The sequence below is a fragment of the Neovison vison genome, chromosome 5 (genome assembly GCF_020171115.1).
Source record: "Neovison vison isolate M4711 chromosome 5, ASM_NN_V1, whole genome shotgun sequence".
In the NCBI taxonomy this organism is placed as follows: Eukaryota; Metazoa; Chordata; class Mammalia; order Carnivora; family Mustelidae; genus Neogale; species Neogale vison.
In genome coordinates this window covers 60,004,214-60,022,127 of record NC_058095.1, presented here as the reverse complement: position 1 = coordinate 60,022,127, position 17,914 = coordinate 60,004,214, and the positions used below count along the sequence as shown (strand labels likewise).

The 17,914-nt window shown below is 44.4% G+C and overlaps 1 protein-coding gene across 1 annotated transcript in view; it reads right to left on the bottom strand.

The window, feature by feature from the left end:
- DNAH9 (dynein axonemal heavy chain 9) overlaps nt 1–17,914 on the bottom strand; it is a 334,218-nt gene that overhangs the window by 10,651 nt on the left and 305,653 nt on the right. The window lies entirely within an intron of this gene.

Sequence of the window (17,914 nt, the reverse complement as noted above, 5' to 3'; positions counted from 1 at the left end):
TTAGGTTGTGTGGTATTGACATATTTAGTTTTTAAAGCACTGTCCAGCTGTTTCCCAGAGTGGCCGTTTTATATTCTTACCGGCAATGTGTGAGTTCTTCCTTTTATTCACATCCTTGCCAGCATTTATAGTTGTCATTCTTTTTTTTTTTTAAAGACTTTATTTATTTGACAGAGAGAGTACTAGCAGGGGAGCAGCAGGCAGAGGGAGAAGCAGGCTCCCTGCTGGGCAGAGAGCCTAACACGGGACTCGATTCCAGGACCCTGGGATCACACAACCTGACCCAAAGATGCTTAACTGACTGAAACACCCAGGCGTCCCGTGTTATCATTCTTATTTTTTTTAATTTTAATTCCAGTATAGTTAACATGCAGTGTTATATTAGTGGCAGGTGTACAATATAGTGATTCAAGAATTCTGTATATTACTCAGTGCTCATCATGAGAAGTGTATTCTTTTTTTTTTTTTTAAGATTTTATTTATTTATTTGAGAGAGAGAGATCACAAGTAGGCAGAGAGGCAGGCAGAGAGAGAGGAGGAAGCAGGCTCCCTGCTGAGCAGAGAGCCCGATGCGGGACTCGATCCCAGGACCCTGAGATCATGACCTGAGCCGAAGGCAGCGGCTTAACCCACTGAGCCTCCCAGGCGCCCCTCTTTTTTTTTTTTTTTTTAAAGATTTTATTTATTTGTCAGAGAGAGGGAGAGAGAGCGCGAGCACAGGCAGACAGAATGGCAGGCAGAGGCAGAGGGAGAAGCAGGCTCCCTGCTGAGCAAGGAGCCCGATGCGGGACTCGATCCCAGGATGCTGGGATCATGACCCGAGCCGAAGGCAGCTGCCCAACCAACTGAGCCACCCAGGTGTCCCGAGAAGTGTATTCTTATTTATTTATTTATTTATCTATCTATCTATCTATCTATCTATTTATTTATTTGACAGAGAGAGATCACAAGTAGGCAGAGAGGCAAGCAGAGAGAGAGAGGAGGAAGCAGGCTCCCTGCTGAGCAGAGAGCCCGATGTGGGACTCGATCCCAGGACCCTGAGATCATGACCTGAGTCGAAGGCAGCGGCTTAACCCACTGAGCCACCCAGGCGCCCCCGAGAAGTGTATTCTTAATCTCCTTCATCCATTTCACCCATCCCTCCACTCACCTCCCCCTGGTGACCATCAGTGTGTTCTCTCTAGTCAAGAGTCTGTTTTTTTGGTTTGTCTCTCTTTTTTTTTCCTTTGCTTATCTGTTTTGTTTCTTAAATTCCCCATAGGAGTGAAATCATATGGTATTTGTCTTTCTCTGACTTGTTTTGCTTAGCATTATACTCTCTAGATGTCTTCACGTTGTTGCACATGGCACAATTTCATTCTTTTTTATGGCCGGGTAATATTTCTGTGTGTGTGTGTGTACCACATGTTCGTTATCCATTCATCTATGGACACTTGGGTTGCTTCCATGTCTTGGCTGTTGTAAATAATGCTACAGTAAACATCGGGGTGCACATGTCTTTTTGAATTAGTGTTTTATAGTCTTTGGGTAAATACCAAGTAGTGGAATTACTGGATCATATAGTTGTTCTATTTTTAACATTTGGAGGAATCTCCATACTGTTTTCCACAGAGGCTGCAGCCGTTTACATTCCCACCAAACAGGGCAAGAGGGTTCCTTTTTCTCCACATCCTCGCCAACACCTGTTGTTTGTGTTGATTTTAGCCATTCTGACAGGTGTGAGGCAATTTCTCCTTGTGTTTTTTTTTTTTTTTAAAGATTTTATTTATTTATTTGACAGAGAGAAATCACAAGTAGATGGAGAGGCAGGCAGAGAGAGAGAGAGGGAAGCAGGCTCCCTGCTGAGCAGAGAGCCCGATGCGGGACTCGATCCCAGGACCCCGAGATCATGACCTGAGCCGAAGGCAACGGCTTAACCCACTGAGCCACCCAGGCGCCCTCTCCTTGTGGTTTTAATTGCATTTCTCTAATGATGAGAGATTGTGGATTACTTCTTTTTTGGTGTTGAGCTGTATCAGTTCTTTTTTTTTTTTTTTTTTTTAAGATTTTATTTATTTATTTGACACAGAGCGGCAGGCAGGCAGAGAAAGGGAGGGGGAAGCAGGCTCCCTGCCAAGCAAAGAGCACTATGTGGGACTCGATCCCAGGACCCCGGGGATCATGACCTGAGCCAAAGACAGAGGCCTCAACCCACTGAGCCACCCAGGTGCCCCCAGCACTGTTTTTCTGAAATGCTGTCTTTCCCCCATTGACTTGGTTTTGTACCTTTGTCAAAAATCATTTGAGATATTTCCACTTTCTTTATTCTGTTTTGTGTGTCTGTCCCTCTACCAATAACACACAGTCTTGATTACAGTAACTATACAATTTCTGAAATAAGGGAAACTGCTTCCTCCTACTTTATTCTTTTTCAAAATTGTCTTCACTATTTTAGTTCCTTTGCTTTTCCACATAAATTTTAGAATGATCTTCCCTATATCTACAAAAGGTTCTTGCTGGGATTTTGATAGGAATTGCATCAAACCTGTATACCAATTTGAGTAAAATTGACATCATATGATGTAATCTTCTAATCCATGAATATGGTATGTCCCTCCATTTATTTCTGTATTCTTTATTTTCTCTTATCACTGTTCTGTAGATTTCAGCATACAAGTCCTATACATGTTTTGTTAGATTTGCGTGTAGGTATTTCATTTTTTTTTTAATCTAGAAAAATGTTTCTGTGGCTGATGTCAAAGAAATTTCCTCTCTTCTCTTCTAGGATTTTTATGGTTTCACGTTTCACATTTAGGTCTTTGATCCTTTTTGAGTTAATTTTTGTATATTATTAGAAAGTGGTCCATTTTCATTTTTTTGGTAAATGTGCAGTTTTCTCAGCACATTTATTTATTGAAGGGACCATCTTTTCTCCCATTGTATATTCTTACCTCCTTAATCATATATTAATTGACCATATAATTAAGGGTTTATTTTGGGCTCGCTCTTTAGTTCAATTGATCTATGTGTCTTTTTTTGTTCTAATAACATACTATTTTCATTACTATAGTTTTGTAGTGTACCTTGAAATCTGGGGTGGTAATACCTCCAGTTTTCTTCTTTCTCAGGATTACTTTGATTATTTGGGGTCTTTTGTGATTCTGTATAAATTTTAGGACAATTTGTTCTAGTTCTGTGAAGAATGCAATTGGTAATTTGATAGGCATTGCATTGAATCTGTAAACCACTTTGGGTTGTGTGGACATTTTCAACAATATGGTTCTCCTAGTCCATGAGCATGGAATATCTTTCCATTTGTTTGTGTCATCTTCAGTTTCTTTCATCAGTGCCCAGAGCTTTTTAAGAGTACAGGTCTTTCACCTCCTTGGCTAAGTTTATTCCTAGGTATTTCTCTTCTTTTTGGTGCAATTGTAAATAGAACTTATTCTTAGCCAAAAGGCCAAGAAGCAATTAGAATAGTTTTCTTAATTTATCTTTCTGCCCCTTCATTATTAGTGTATAGAAACAGTATGAATTTCTGGGTATTTGTATCCTGCAACTTTACAGAATTCATTTTTTACTTTTAATAGTTTTTTTGGTGAAGTCTTTAGGGTTTCCTGTGTATGGTATCGTGTTATCTGCAAATAGTGACAGTTTAATTTCTTCCTTACCAATCCGGATGCTTTTTATTTCTTTTTCTTGTCACATTGCTGTGTTTAGGCCTTACAGAATTATGTTGAATAACAGTAGTGAGAGTGATCCTTCTGTCTTGTTCCTGATCTTAGAGGAAAAGCTTTCCAGTTTTTCAGTATATAACTAGTTGCTTCTCTCTGGATACTTTTAAGATGCTCCCTTTATTTTTAATCTTTGACATTGTTATATGTCTTGGTGTAGACCATTCTTGAGTTCATCTTATTGGGGACTTTTTTAGTTCCTGGACCTGGATATCTGTTTTCTTGTCCAGGTTAGGGGGGTTTTCAGCTATTATTTCTTCAAATAAAATTCTGGCCCCTTCTCTCTCATCTCCCTTCTGGCAGATGAATCTGCTCCCCGTCCGTCAGTACTATCCCTCCCCATCATATGTAGACTCTCTATCCTTTGTTGTGCAGAAGCTGTTCAGTCAGCCCTCGCTTCCTCTTCAGGAGGAATTGTTCTATATATAGGTGTAGATGTGATGTAACCGTGGAGGAGTTGAGTTCAGGGTCTACTTACATCACAATCTCAGACCCCCCAGCCCCCATCTTTTAGGGTTGGTTTTTTTGGTGACAAGTTCCTTTATGATTTTCCTTTCATTCCTAAAATATTTTCTCTGGACATAGGATCATAGTCTGTGTGATATCTCACAGGAGGGAGATAGCAGAAGGAAGTCTGCATATGGATTTCTCCTACTCCTTCTGTGACTTCTTCCTCCATGATCCAGCTGTGTGTGTATTCTTACTGGCCCATTATAACAGTCTCAGTCATATGTGTACTGTATGCTGAGATCCAGTCTTCAACTGTGGGAGTGATCTGGGGACAGAATCCCCGACACAACAGCATATTGTTACATCTTGTTTATTTGTTCTGACAGTTCTAATGAGTACTTTGGATGCTTGGAACATTTATAATTAATGTAATTATCAATAGGACAGAGTTTAAATCTACCATATTTTACTTACTTCAGTGGTTGCCCTAGGACGGGGTTGGCAAGTTTTCTGTAAAGTGTCACATAGTAAATACTGTCGGCTTCATAAGCCACATGATATTTGTTGCAGCTACTCACCTCGTCAGTTGTTACACAAAAGCAGCCATACGCAATGTGTGAATTAATGGTTGTGACCATATTCCAGTAAATGCAGTGGCAATTTCTTAAAATAAGACAACAGTGAAATCTGCCACATCAATTGACTCCTTCTCTCATGAACAATTTCTCTGTAGCATGCAATGCTGTTTGATAGCATTTGACCCACAGTAGAGCTTCTTTCAAAATCAGAGTCTGTTCTCTCAAACCCTGCTGTTGCTTTACCAGCTAAGTTCATGGAATATTCTCAATCCTTTGTTGTCATTTCAGCAGTCTTCACAGCGTCTTCACCAGGAGTATTTTCCATCTCAAGAAACCACATTGTTTGCTCATCAATAAGCAGCAACTCCTCATCCACTGAGATTTTATCAGGAGATTGTAGCACTTTGGACATGCTCAGGCTCCACTTCTGCTTCTAGTTCTCTTGCCGTTGCCACCACATCTGCAGTGACTGCCTCCACTGAAGTCTTGACCCTCATAATCATCCAGGAGGGCTGGAATCAAGTTCTTCCAGAGTCCTCCTGCTCATGTTGATATTTTGACCTCTTCCCATGAATCACAAATATTAATGGCATCTAGAATGGTGAATCTTTTCCAAAGGTTACCTATTGACTTTGTCCACATTCATCAGAGGAATTACTATCTATGGCAGCCAGAGCCTTACGAAATGTATTTCTTAAATAGTAAGACTTGAAAGTTGAAATGGCTCTTTGATCCATGGGCTGCAGAATGGATGTGTTAGCAGGGGTGAAAACAACATAAATTTCACTACATCTCCATCAGAGCTCTTGGGTGGCCAGGTGCATGGTTAACAAGCAGTAATATTTTGAAAGGCATTTTTCTGAGCAGGAGGCTTAAAATATTCTGTAAACCATGTCATAAACAGATGGGCTGTCATCCAGGCTTTCTTTTTGCATGGATAGAGCACAGGCAGAGTAGATCTAGTATCATTCTGAAGGACCCTGGGATTCTCAGAATAGTAAATGAGCATTGGCTTTAACTTAAAGTCACCAGCTGCATGAGCCCCTAACAAGAGAGCCAGCCTGTCCTTTGAAGCTGTGAAACCAGGCATTGACTTCTCCTCTCCAGCTATGAAAGTTCTAGATGGCGTCTTCTTCCAGTAGAAGGCTGTTTCATCCACACTGAAGATGTGTTGCTGAGTGTAGCCACCTTCATTAGTCATGTTAGCTCCATCTTCTGGAGAACTTACTGCAGCTTCTGCATCAGCACTTGCTGCTTGACTTTGCACTTCTATGTTGTGGAGATGCTCCTTTCCTTAAACCTCCTGAACCAGCCTCTGCTAGCTTTAGACTTTTCTTCTGCAGCTTCCTCACCCCTCACAGCCTTCATGGAATTGAAGAGCATTAGGGCCTTGCTCTGGATTAGGCTTTTGCTTAAAGGAATGCTTGGGCTTGTTTGACCTTCTGTCTAGACCCCTAAAACTTTCTCCGTGTCAGCAAGAAGGCTGTTTCTCCTTCTTACCATTTTGTGTATTCAGTGGAGAAGCAGTGTACTTTCCTTTAAGAACTTTTCCTCGGCATTCAGAGCATAGGTAATCCATTTGGTGCAGGGGGCCTAGCTTTTGGCCTATCTTGGTTTTCAACATGCCTTCTTCACTAAGCTTAGTCCTTTCCAGCTTTTGATTTCAAGTGAGAGACATAGGACTCTTCCTTTCACTTGAATACTTAGGAGCCATCGTAGGGTTAAAGTTGGCCTAATTTCAATATTGTTATGTTTCAGGGAAGAGGGAAGCCAGTGGAGAGGGTGAGACAGAGGGAGGCTGGTCAATGGAGTGGTCAGAACACATAAATATATACCAAGTTTGCTGTTTTAAATGGGCCTAGTTGGGGGACCTGGTGGGGCACCTGGGTGGCTCAGTTGGTTAAGGGTCTGCCTTGACTCAGGTCACGATCCCAGGGTCCTGGGATTGAGCCTATGTCAGGCTTCCCGGTCAGTGGGGAGTCTGCTTCTCCCTTTGTCTCTCCACCTGGCTTGTGTGCTCTTTCTTGCTCATTTCTTCTCTCAAATAAATAAAAAATATTAAAAAAAAAAAGTAAATGGGCATGGTTTGTGCATTCCAAAGCAATTACAATAATGATATCAAAGATTACTGATCATAGGTAACCATAACAAATATAATAATGAAAAAGTTTGAAATATGATAAGAATTACCAAAATGTGACACAGAGAAACAAAGTGAGCAAATGGTGTTGGAAAAAAACGAGGCCTATAAACGTGCTTGATTGCAGGGTTTGCTACAATCCTATTTGGGGAAAAAAAAAAAATCTGTGAATCTCAGTAGAGTAAAATGCTACAAAATGAGGTATGCCTGTATTTAGTTTTCTTTTTTGAAAGTTTTTTTTTTTTTTTGGTTGTCATAGAGTTCTGGGCTTATTTATTTATTTTTTAGATTTATTTATTTGAGAGTGAGCGGGAGAATGAGAGCAGGGTGGGGAGAGGGAGAGAGAATTTCTGTCAGACCCCTCACTGAGCAGGAAGCCTGCCACTGTGCTCGATCCCTGAGCTCATGACCTAAGCTGATATCAAGAGTCAGACCCCAACTGACTGAGCCACCCCACACCCCTATTGTTTTCTTTTTGGTGCTTTTCCTTTAGTACCTTCTCTCTCCACTGTCTCCAGCTTGCATAGCTCCCTACCAGAAGTCTGCTGCCATTTGTCTCTCTTCTCCTTTGCATATACTTCACCTCACCTCCTGCCCTGCCCCTCATCCCACCTGCTTTGCCCTCGGGTTTCACCAGCTTCATCATGAGGTACCTTCACATAGTTTTCATTAGGTTGACTCTACATGGGGTGTGTTGAGCTTCATGTGCCTGTGGGTTTATAGTTGCTGACAAATTTGCAAAGCCATGGCCTTTATTTCCTCAGGTATTTTTTTCTGACCCTCCCCATCACCTCCATCCTCCTGGGGCTCCAAGGACATAGGTTAGATCACTAGATATTATCCCACAGGTCCCTGATGTGCTGTTCACTTTTTTCCAGTATTTTTTCTTTTCCCCTCACTTTGGATAGTGTCTTTGGCTATGTTTTCATCAGCTGTAAGTCTTCTGAAGGTCTCATTTTTCATTCAGCTACTATATTTTCCACCTTTGTATGTTCTTTGTATATGTTCCATTTGTACTTCATCATATTCCCATTTTCTTCAGTCTTCAACATACACAGCGAACTCAGGATCTTGTCTTAACCTCCTTGCATGTGAATTCCATCATCCCTGCCATTTCTGGTGCTTTTCTGACCCACTTTTCTTCTGGATATGGGCTAAATATTCCTGCTTCTTTACATGCTTGTAGTTTGTTTTTTGTGTGTTAGACACTATACATCTTATATTCCTGAGTGCTGGATTTCATTATATTCCTTTAAATAGTGCCAGAAAGATTTACTATTTTTAAAAAATATTTATTTATTTATTTATTTGCCTGCAGTTAATTTTCTTGAACTCAGTGGATCTGTTGGTGGCTTGCATTTCAGCTTTGCTGCAGGGGGAGTACAAACCAGCTTTCAGTCTTAGTCTGGGTCCAGTTCAGTCCTTTTACTAAGTTGATACCCTTCTGAGAATCCTCCCTGAAACTTCCTATGTTGTTGCTGTTTCGTTTTTTGTTTTGTTTTGTTTTTAATCTTTGTACTCCAGCTAGTGGGAACACAAACTATTCCCAGCTCTGTGTGAGCTCTAAAAATTGTTCTCTTTGCTCCTATCTTACGGTTCCTTCCCAGCCTTGGCTAATTTTTTTCCTCACTTATGTGCAGAGCTGTAGCCAGCCAGAGTTTTGGGGGTTCCCTCTGCAGATGTCGGAGGCTTTTTGTCTGGGCAGCTCCCTGTCGTAGGCACTCTGCCCTACAAACCCCACTACTTTGGCCTTCGTGAGCTCTGGTCTGTGTGCTCAGTTTGGTAGAACTGTGGGGCTCTTTTCCTGAACTGTAGCCCAGAAACTGCCTCCCCATAGTAAGCTTGTACAGTGAAGGGATCGCCTTCCTTCTTCCCTTTCAAGACTCACAGTCATGTCATTTCATGCTTGTCCAAATTGCTGGACTGTACACCATCAAGAGTGAGCCCCACTGTAAACTGTGGGCTGTGGCTGATGGTGATAATTTAGTGTAGGCTCCTCTTTTGTAACAAACGAGACCACGCTGTTGGGAGATGTGGATAGTGGGGCAGGCTGTGTGTGGAGATAGGGAGTATGTGGGAAATATCTCTATGTCCCTCTTGATTTTGCTGTGAACCTAAAAACTGCTCTAAAATAATTAAATCTTAAAAAAATGTGCCATACTTAATTTTTAACACCATTTGGAAATCTGAAGTCATTTCGATAGAGAAACATCAAATGTGTAGCTTGGCTTTCTTAAAAATTTCTCACATCTGCTTACAATATGGTGTTAATTCATTCTGACCATGATTTTGCATTTGCTAATTGAATGTGGAAGTGACAGAGACTTCGAGAATGTCTCTGAGGTTTTGCCAGTTTGAGAGTGAAGAACAATTCCGGAAAAGAGGAAACCATTCATCTTGTAGTTGGTTTCTGAGGTCAGTATTCCCATGACCTTGAGCTGAAGGAGGAATGACTCACTTTCATTGTAGGGGCTGAGAAGAAATGACCCCACACAAATTCACTAAGTCTAAGTTGTGTCCGTTTCTTAAGAGGAGAGAAAAGTATAGACTCTAGGACAGTGTTTCCCACAAGCTGTTCAGCAAACATCAGTTTTCTGCGGTGTTGCCAGATTGGCTGGGGTGGGCAGTCAGGAAATTTCTTTGGCCAAGCTCTGGGCCAGTGGGTCCTTCTTAAAGACTCCAGCTATAGTAACATACAGAAACGTGTTTGCATTTGTGCGAGCCTGATTTTCTCAAAATTCCTCCTGCCTGGATCCTCTGTGCCGCTGATTAATATCTGTAACTTACTTGCTTGCAGGTCAAGAGTCAACTAAAAGAAAACTGACCAAGTAAATGCTGAATCCCTGTCTTAGGAACATGCTGCATTACAGGGTCCTGTGACTTGCTTGCCGCATGTCAGCACGGCAGGTGAATCTGGGAGAATGAAGGCAGGGGGTGGTGCGTGGAGAGGGGTCCCTTATTGTAGATACAAAGGCTAGCAAGCTGTGACCTTACCCACTTTATTCATCCCTATAAAGACGTGGTTTCATAATCGAGTAAAAACCTTATTTTTCCTATAGGTCTCCATTCTTTGGAGTCCGTGAGGCGTGCGTTTTTTTTTTTTTTTTTTTTAAATAATAAAGCTCAGATGCCTAGGCTACAGTCCAAATGTAGGACTCAAACCTCCAGAGGGCCAGGAGCGTCCATTCGGAAAGGGCACCCCTGATGGGTCTGAAGCAGCTGTTGCGCTGGGCTCACAAGGGGGTCAGCAACACCCACATTGTCCTCTGCGAGTGGCCACAGGGTGCACCCTGTCCTGACGGTCAGTTCCTATCTACTTTTTCTTCCTTCTGAACATGGTCTTTGCAACCAGCTTTCACTTTTCTGGAGCAGGGGAGGAGAGAAGGAGGAAAGTGGGAACGATATGGGCAGTGCCCCTGAGGGTGACCACAGCCCACCCTGCTGGGTCTTCTGACAAAGTGCCGGAGGACCCGAAGGCACACGGGCCAGGGTGGCTGCCTGCTGAGGGGTGACTGTAAGTCAGCAAAGGGTCAAAGCAAGGCCCTATCAGACCGGCACTCTCAAGTCAGCGCCCAGTGGCTCAGAGTACAGAGTTGGACTAGTTCTCCAAGTCCGCGAGCTGGAGCTCAAGTCTGAGTGTCCTTCGTGTATTCAGAAACCGATCTGGTGATTTAGCCACGGGCAGCTTAGGAAACCAAAAGTCTGACGCCTAAAACATCTGAATAATCAAACACGATTCTTGGAGCACCTGGGGGGCTCAGTCGGCTGAGTGTCTGACTTTGACTCAGCTCACGATCTCGGGGTCCTGGGATTGAGCGGCAGGGAATATGCTTTTCCCTCTCTCTCCACCTTTTCCTATATGACCTTCATTTTGTTGACGTAGGTTCCTGTAACCCTACTTTTTGGAGGGTGTTGTTGTTTTTTTTTAAATCATGAATGGATGTTGTACTTTATCAAATGCTTCTTCTGCATCAACTGAAACGATCATGTGGTTTTTATCCTCTTATTTATGTGATGTGTTGTACTGATTGATTAGTGAATATTGAACCCACTCCATCTCAGAAATAAATCACACTTGATTGTGGTGAATGATCGCTTTAATGCATAGTTGGATTCAGTTTTCTAGTATTTTGTTGAGAATTTTTGCCTCCCTGTTCATCAGAGATGCTGGCCTGTAGTTCTGTTTTTATGTGGTGTCTTCAATCTGGTTTTGGTGTCAGGGTGACGCCAGACAAATGGAACGAATTTGGAGGTTTTCCTTCCTCTTTTATTTTTCGGGAGAGTTTGAGATGAATAGGTATTAACCCTTCTTTAAGGTTTGGTAGAATTCACCCAGGAAGCCACCTGGTCTTTTGTGTTTTGGGGAGTTTTTTGATTAGTGGTTTAATTTCATTGCTGGGAGTTGGTTTGTTCAAATTTTCTATTTCTTCCTGATTCAGTTTTGGGGGGTTATATGCTCCTAGGAATTTATCCATCACTTCTCGGTTGTCCCAATTTGTTGGCATATAATCTTTCATCATCTCTAACAATCTTCTGTATTACTGAAGTGTTGGTTTATATTCCTTGTCTTTCATTTCTGATTTTGTTTGTATCCATTCCCCATCCGAGAGAGAGCGTGCTTGAGCGGGCTGGGGAGAGCGTGCTTGAGCGGGCTGGGGAGGAGGAGAGGGAGAAAGGATCTCAGCAGGGAGTCTGATACGGCCCTGAGATCATGACCTGAGCTGAAACCAAGAGTTGGGTGCTCGGGATGCCTGGCTGGCTCAGTTGGTAGGTGTCTGCCTGCGGCTTGGGTTATGATCCCGGGGTCCTGGGATTGAGTCCCAGGTCGGGTTCCCTGCTCAGCTGGGAGCCTGCTTCTCCCTCTGCCTCTCCACACGGCTCCTGTTCCCTCTCTCTCTCTCCCTCTCTCTGACAAATAAAAAAATCTTTAAAAAAAAAAGAGTGGGGTGCTCAACCAACTGAGCCACCCAGGCACCCCCTCCCCCGCTTTTTTTTTTTTTACATGAGTCTGCTAAAGGTTTATCAATTTTGTTGATCTTTTAAAAAAAATCTCCTGGTTTCATTGATCTGTTCTATTTTTGTTTCTCACTTTGTTTTGTTTTAGTTTTTATTTCATTTATTTCTCCTCAAATCCTTATTATTTCCTTCTTTCCACTGGTTTATTCCTCTTCTTCTAGCCTTGTTAGGTGTAAGGTTAGGTTGTTTGAGATATTTCTTGCTTCTTGAGGTACGCCTGTATGGCTATAAACTTCCCATTTTGAATTGTTTCTTTTGCATTCCAAAGCTTTTGGATTGTTTGTGCTTTCATTTTCATTTGTCTCCATGTAATTTTTAAAAAAGATTTTATTTATTGGAGAGCACGTGCAAATGCACAAACAGCGGGGAGGGGTAGAGGGAGAAGCAGACTCCCCACTGAGCTGGGAGCCCGATGCGAGGCTTGCTCCCAGGACCCTGGGATCATGACCTGAACTGAGGGCAGACGCTTAACCGACTGAGCCACCCAGGCGCCCCGTCTCTGTGTATTTTTTTTACTTCCTCTTTGATTTCTTGGTTGAGCAATTCATTGTTTAGTAGTTTCTTATTTAACCTCCATGTGTTCTTTCCAGATTTTTTCTTGTGGTTGCTTTCTGGTTTTGTAGTGTTGTGGTCAGAAAAGATGCGTGGTGTGACTTCGATCTTTTTGAATTTGTTGAGATTGTTTTGTGGCCTAATACGTCATCTCTCCTGGAGAACGTTCCATGTGCACTTGAAAGAATGTGTATTCTGTTGTTTTAGGATGGAATATTCTGAATATTTGTTGAATTAATCTGCTCCAATGTGTCATTCAAACCCACTGTTTCCTTGTTGACTTTCTGTTTGGATGATCTCTCCGTTGATGGAAGTGGGGAGTTAAAGGCCCCTACTATTATTTTATTACTACTGATTATTATTAACCGTTTTAAGTATTTGGGTCCCCCCATGTTGAGTGCATATTTACAATTGTTGGGGCGCCTGGGTGGCTCAGTTAAGCATTGGCCTTTAGCTCAGGTCATGATCTCAGGGTCCTGGGCTCGAACCTGCGTCAGGCTCCCTGCTCAGTGGGGATACTGCTTCTCCCTCTCCCTCTTCCCCTGCTGTGTGCTCACTCACTCCCTCGCTAATAAATAAAATCTTTAAAAAATATTTACAGTTGTTGTATCTTCCTGTTGGATCGTCCCCTTTATGATTATTAAGTGTCCTTCTTTGTCCCTTCTTAGTCTGTTTCAGAGTCTGATTTGTCTCACGTCAGTATTGCTACCCCACCTTTCTTTTCACATCCATTTCCTGGATAAATGCGTCTCCATCCCTTCATTTTCAGTCTGCATGTGTCTTTAGGTCTGAAATGAGTCTCTTGTAGGCAGCAAGCAGATGGGTCTAATTTCCTTATTCATTCTGTAGCTCTGTGTCTTTTGTCGGGAGGATTTTGTCCATTTACAACTGAAGAATTATTCATAGGTATGTATGTACTTACTGCCATTTTGTTAATGCTTCACGATTGTATTTATATTTCTTCTCTGTTCCTTTCTTCCTTTGCTCTCTCACTGTAAGTTGGCTTGCTTCAGTTATCTGTTTGGATTCCTCTCTATTTTTTGCATATCTGTTACAGGGTTTTGACTCGAAGTTTACATCTTCTGCATATAGCAGTCTATAGGAAATTAATGGTTGCTTAAGTATGAAATCTGGAAGCACTAAATTTTTACTCCTTGTTCCTCCATATTTTAGGTATGTGATGCCATGCTTTATCTCCTTTTATCTTGTGAATCCCTTGAATGATTTTTATAGGTATAGTTAATTTTACTGCCATTTTGCTTCCTCCTTTTCTTATTCTGGCTTATGGTCCTTCCTTTCTACTCAGAGAGTCCCCTTGAACATTTTTGGTAAGGCTGGTTTAGTGGTGACGAATTCCTTTTTTGTTTGGAAAACTGTCTCCTTCTATTCTGAATGACAGCCTTGCTGATGAGGGCGTTCTTGGCTGCAGATTTTTTCCTTTCAGCACTTTGAATATATCGTGCCACTGCCTTCTGGCCTGCAGAGTTCCTGCTGGAAGATCGGCTCACAGCCTGATGGGGTTTCCCTTGGATATCACTGTGCTAGCTTTGAGGCACCTCTTTGGATGGGCTCTGGCCTGGAGAGTGTTGGGGGGGGGTGGTCTGCAATGTGTGTGGGTGTGCAGCATTGGTGAGGTTTATGCATTGGTTCTCTGTAGGACGGGACCTGCTGCTGCCCTGGGGATGGGCCGGCTAGGTTGGAGGGGTAGATCTGCAAAGTGTGTGGGTTGTGGGAGACGTGGTCTTAGAAAGGTTTGCACTGGTCTTCTGGAGGAGGGAACCCATGCCATCAGGCTGGAGGCAGTGGGGTGTAGCGCAAGCACATCCGGTAATGAATGTGCCCACGCTGGTTCCCATAGGCAGCAGTGTGGTTTCGCTGGAGGGCGGGGGAAGGGAAATGGCACCTGGCAGCCCCTTTGTTCCTGCAGGAGCCTCCCTAGCATCTCTGCCTCTCCAGACTTGCTCTGAGATCGTAACTAACTCTCCCTCCCCTGTGCCCTAGGCATATTTCAACCTGCTGCTTCTATAGTATATCTGTACGGCTGTTTGTTTGCTGTGACCCCTCCTTAAGGTGGGGGACTCCATTTCCTCTTGGCCTCTGGCTCTCCCAGAACTGAGCCTGGTGATTTGTAAAATTCCAGGGTTTAAGTCACACTGGTTATAGGAACTCATGTAATTTGGCCTCTCTGGTTTCCAAAGCCAGGTGTGAGGGCTCCTTAGTGTGATGGTCTGTTTCTCCCCCTTCCCTATGTCCGTGGCTGCCATGGCTGCTTTAGCTCCCCACTGTTGTCTTCACCCTTCCCACCCTCTTTGCTGTGGCCTCTTTACCTTTAGTTGTGGAGTCTGTTCTGCCAGTTTTGGGGTCGTTTTCTGGGTTAGTTACACTGATGTGTTGCCTAGCTGTATCTGTGAGGGAGGTGAGCTTGGGGTCCTCCTACTCCACTGTCTTCCTAGTCTCTTTCCTAAGCATGGTGCTTAACTTACGCTTACAGAACATCTCAATTTGGACTAGTCACATTTTAAGTGCTAACCTATCATTGGCTGCTCCTGTAGACAGTGAAGGTCTAGGAATTTAGCTTCTTGTAGAATTTTTGTCCTTAGGCAGAGGACTTTCTGGGTCCACTGGCATCAGAATATGGCCCTTTGGAAGTTATACCTAGTTGATATAAAGAAAGAAATTGGCCTTTAGGAATTTTGTACATCAGGCTTTTGTGCATTTGGTTATTGGGAGTCAGTACCTTTGACCAGTCAGCTCGGACTACTTGCAGAACCTGTTTTCACTGTGTAAGGCTCAGAGCTAGATGTCTTACTGTGGTGAGTTTCCAAGGCAGTTCCTCTCTGTGGGAACACGGTTGTGGTAACTGACCTCTTTTCAGTGCCTACCCTATCTTCCTACACCACTTTTGTGGCTCAAAGCCTCTACAGCCCTTGGGCTTAGCAAACTATGCCTCCCAGTTCAGCTGATACTTTTTGGCTGGTAGCTTTATGGTTTCCCATCCAGCCAATTATGAATGGTTACAAACACAAGTTTATCATAAATGCTAGGAGTACTGACTTAATGATTTAATTAATTTAATTAATCTCCTAATTTTGATGCCCCATCTGATGTGCTGGGCAGCGTGAGTGGCCCTCTGTCCTTCTGTGTGCCAGCTGACCCACTCCCAGAACTTGAAACTGACTGTTCAACTCTTAATCTCACAGAACAAACTGAGGGTTGCCGGGGGGAGGCAGAGGGTGGTTGGGCTAAGGACACTGGTGACTGTATGTGCTATGATGAGTGCTGTGAAGTGTGTAAACCTGGTGATTCACACACCTATACCCCTGGGGCTAATAATACATTATACGTTTTTTTTTAAAAAGTGGCTGTTCAGGAGACTCTCAGTCCGAATGTCCCCTCTCCCATCCAAGTACTAACCAGGCCCGACCCTGCTTAGCTTCCGAGATCAGACGAGATTGGGCGCGTTCAGGGTGGTATGGCCATAGACCCGAATGTCCCCTCTGCCCCCTGCCAGGTGAGCTGGTCAGCAGAGCCAGCCGTATGTCCCACAGTGGCTGGCTGGGAAGCCAGGAACGCTCGCTGCTGCCACATCAGACAGCGTGCTGTGGGGCTCTCCCGTGGACCCCTAGACTTAAGAACTCGTCCTTCCCTGACCTCTGCTGCCCTTCCCCTCGCCCGCCCCTTCCCCCATCTTTCTCCTCCATGTGCTCATCTTAACACTGCGCTCCACAAATGACCCATCACCAGAATCACCTCGCCGCTGCTTCAGAGGACAGGTTTCCTGGCGCCGGCCGCAGCGGGGGAGCTGGGACACGTACTGTGAGAAATCCTCCAGGGGGTCCGACAACCAGGCCGCAAGACTGGGTTTAGGTGACGGCATTTAAAAATAATCTCTTCTCTACCTCCCAGAGCGACCAGGAGAAAAAGGCCACCCGAGGTGTCCTGACGGCCTGTCACCACATTTACTCACCTGCGTGGACCCTCTGCTCTGGTGAGAGCAGGGGACTCGTAGAGCAGGGTGAGGGCACCTCTGTCGGCTCCTCTGGAAGATTCTTCCCCTTGGCCCCACCCATTGTAGTCCCCCTTTCTCTGCTGGCCTCTCCCCCGATGCCACAGCCTTCTTTCTTCCTTTCTCTTCCCGCATCTCTCTGTGTGCCTTCTGTTGTGACCTGCCTGCCTGCTCATTCTTCCGAGGCCGTCCTTCTGCAGGGAAGGCCCCCCTCTCGGTCTCCTGGCACCCTCCAGCGGGAAGTGCTTAGACCTGCCCGGGGAGCTCATCGGTCCGCTTTGCCTGAACTAGACTGAGAGCAAAGAGAAACCTCTTTGCCCATCCCCTTCCTCTCTGCCCAGGCATAGTCTGTGATTCCTGACACCTGACCACGGCTGCAGCTCTTGGAAGAAAAAATGAGCGAACTGGCCCAGTTGCACGGACCCTGTAAGCTGGGATTGCCTCAGACCTCCCCGAGTCCCTACTAGTAGACACCCGCGTGCCGCAATAATGGGGCTGCATCACGTGACCTGCCAAGTCCTCCTTCACCTTCGAGATTGTCCTATGGAATGTTGCATTTCGTTTGATTACAAGCTGGTATGTAATTTGGAAACATCACCAACTACTGTCTTCAACATCCCTTTCTGCCTGTCCTTTCTCCTTGCTTCCCTCCACCTATACTGGGGAGGAGGAGGAAATTACCAGATTTAAAAAAAAAAAAAAAGGCCCACTAATTCAGAATTCGCAGCCTTGTTTCACAGTTTCTAGGGAACCACTTGCGACAGAACACACAGTTGTTCCTCGTGCGCACAGGGACCTGTGGCGGTGTACATCCGAGCTACAGAACTGGGTTCTCACCTCCCCTCTGTCTGGGCCCAGTTCTGTTCACAAACGCGCCCGTATATGCTGACGACAGCCCCTTCCTCAGCTCCTGAGAGGCAGCAGGACCCCCGTGTAGCTGTCATGGAGGGGCACAATCACCATAGCCAGGCCCCTGACATGGTTCCCTCCTGGCACATCGAGGAAACTTATGTGAGGCGCTGGGGACAGAAACAGACTCATGCAGAGTTTGTGCAGGCTCTTGGGTCTTTCCTACAACCTCGATGTTGTAAAAGACCGTTCTTGCCCCTGGTGCCTCGATAATAATTATCAGCTGATACTTTGGGGGTACTTACTACCCACCAGGGACTGTTCTAAACACTCGATGTAAATGAATTTATTTCCTCCTTTCCAAAGCCTTATGAAGTAGGACCATCGTCCCTGTGTTACAGGTGGAGAGGTGGAGGCCCAGCGAGATCCAGGCCACTTTAAGGCCACACAGCAAAGAAGTGTAGGGGCCGGGGTGACCCCGGGCCACCTGGTTCTAGAACCTCTCCTATCCAGTGCTCCTTTGCCCCCGATGTCAGCAGAAGACACCAGGCTGTCAAAACCTCCTTCTTGCTTCCTCCTCAGGCAGCTCGCGTGCGCTGACCGACCGGTC